The sequence below is a fragment of the Myxine glutinosa genome, chromosome 9 (genome assembly GCF_964187855.1).
Source record: "Myxine glutinosa chromosome 9, kmMyxGlut1.1, whole genome shotgun sequence".
Lineage (NCBI taxonomy): Eukaryota > Metazoa > Chordata > Myxini > Myxiniformes > Myxinidae > Myxine > Myxine glutinosa.
This window is the reverse complement of record NC_136269.1, coordinates 80,654,944-80,657,703: the sequence shown is the minus strand read 5'-3', so window position 1 is coordinate 80,657,703 and position 2,760 is coordinate 80,654,944.

The following is a 2,760-nucleotide window of genomic DNA, read 5'->3' as shown; positions in this document are numbered from 1 at the left end:
GAAGGACGAGTTTGTAAATGAGTTAGGAATGTGCACGAACATGATAATCTCTTGAAACACCTGGTCACAGCCCCAGGCTGGAGCACCCCCCCTATTGTTTGATAAATGGAACTCACAACAGGGGGGGCTAGCTGGCGCCAGGAAGGCGACCAGTAACGTCAGCGGAGAAGAGATTACGAGTTCAGCGGACAGAGGATTAAGTCGAGTTGGTCCATATAAGCGGGAGCTGCGGCTGGAGTCGAGAGTACTTGCTGCGAGGAGCTCTGACGAACGGGACCATGGCGGAGGAACATCAGCCGAACGAAAAGGACCATGGAAAAGAGTTAATCTCAGCCATTGAATAATGCGGTATTATTTGGTAATTGGATGAAGTGAATACAGTTTAATAAACTAGACCTTTTGTAACCTGTGTCCGGTCATTGGAGTCCTGTGAGTCCCCCAGTACAAATTCCCTGACAATATGGAGGCACCGCTGAAATTTCGAGTGGACGTCGCCAAGGTGAGCATGTAAGCATGACGTCTTGGGGATCTGTCCATTATGAAATATGAATTCTGAAGATGGAGGATTTGGTGTGTGGGACTTGCATTCCGTAGGTAATCCAAGGAGTGTAAAAGTATTTTTGTCACGACCGTCCAAGGTAAAAGTCACGGATGGAACGGTTTAAATGATTCTATTATTCGTGTGCTTGCATATGCGTACGGTATACGCTGGGTGTTAAGAGCCTTACTCTGGTCTGCGGGCAAGTCGGCTCATGAAGTGCACCATGAGGCGATTTGTTTGCCGGGTCGGTAAGGTTCGGTAAGGTCCGTACACGTGTACAATCGTGTACACCCGTTTTAAATAGAGAATTTTTTTTCAGTTTTCCCGCCATAACTAAAACTCGTTCGGTTTTTTTTTGACGAAATTTGCTAGATAAATAGCATGGGTGACACGGAACCAGTGCTGTTGTGTTTTTTTTGACGAAATTTGCTAGATAAATAGCATGGGTGACACGGATTAAATGATTTTATGATTATGAATTAATGAGAAAATGATTTTATATTTAAATATAAAAATTGATCTGCTTGGTGTTAGTTTAAGGGCTGTTCCAAATTTATCTTGATTATGAGACAAAAACAGCAGAATGGGAATCAACAGACAATGGAACAGCTCGCGACGAGTGTTTGTGGGTGACAACCACCCTCTGGTCGAGGCTCATAGAAGGGGTGATGCTTACTGATTCGGCACGCTTAAAATAGGTGTTAATGGTGGGATGTCAGAGGTTTTGGCGTGGGCTTAATAGTCACACTGTTTGAAAAATAATGCTCGATGCAACATGATCCTAAAAAGAACCCATCCCTACATCGAAGGATAAGGAAGGGAAGGAATGGAAAATTTGAAGTATTAAAGTTACGGAACTCAAAATGTCTGGGTTTGGATGGAGTCATTAAAGGATTGAGTCATTCATTGGTTTGATGATGGTCCTAATATTTTGATAAATGTTTGATAATGGTCCTGGTGATTTTAGTCCTAGGAATAATATATGCTAGTGGTTTGTCTGAAGGTTTTAATGAGATCGGATTTTTATCTATCTATAATTCCAGTAATCTCGGTGTGTGTGTCGGTCTGTCTGTATGCGACCGCTGTTTCTCAACAACTACCGGTCCGATATACTTGGAACTTGCTGTTGGAACTTGCTGTTGGAACTTGTTGTTGGAACTTGCTGTTGGAACTTGTTGGAACTTGTTGTTGGAACTTGCTGTTGGAACTTGTTGGAACTTGTTGTTGGAACTTGTTGTTGGAACTTGCTGTTGGCACTTGTTGGAACTTGTTGGAACTTGTTGTTGGAACTTGCTGTTGGAACTTGCTGTTGGAACTTGTTGGAACTTGTTGTTGGAACTTGCTGTTGGAACTTGTTGGAACTTGTTGTTGGAACTTGTTGTTGGAACTTGCTGTTGGCACTTGTTGGAACTTGTTGGAACTTGTTGTTGGAACTTGTTGTTGGAACTTGCTGTTGGAACTTGCTGTTGGAACTTGTTGGAACTTGTTGTTGGAACTTGTTGTTGGAACTTGCTGTTGGCACTTGTTGGAACTTGTTGGAACTTGTTGTTGGAACTTGCTGTTGGAACTTGCTGTTGGAACTTGTTGGAACTTGTTGTTGGAACTTGCTGTTGGAACTTGTTGGAACTTGTTGTTGGAACTTGCTGTTGGAACTTGTTGGAACTTGTTGTTGGAACTTGTTGTTGGAACTTGCTGTTGGCACTTGTTGGAACTTGTTGGAACTTGTTGTTGGAACTTGTTGTTGGAACTTGCTGTTGGCACTTGTTGGAACTTGTTGGAACTTGTTGTTGGAACTTGTTGTTGGAACTTGCTGTTGGAACTTGCTGTTGGAACTTGTTGTTGGAACTTGTTGTTGGAACTTGCTGTTGGAACTTGTTGTTGGAACTTGTTGGAACTTGTTGTTGGAACTTGTTGTTGGAACTTGCTGTTGGAACTTGCTGTTGGAACTTGTTGGAACTTGTTGTTGGAACTTGCTGTTGGAACTTGTTGGAACTTGTTGTTGGAACTTGCTGTTGGAACTTGTTGGAACTTGTTGTTGGAACTTGTTGTTGGAACTTGCTGTTGGCACTTGTTGGAACTTGTTGGAACTTGTTGTTGGAACTTGCTGTTGGAACTTGCTGTTGGAACTTGTTGGAACTTGTTGTTGGAACTTGCTGTTGGAACTTGTTGTTGGAACTTGTTGTTGGAACTTGTTGTTGGAACCCGTACTTATTTAATTA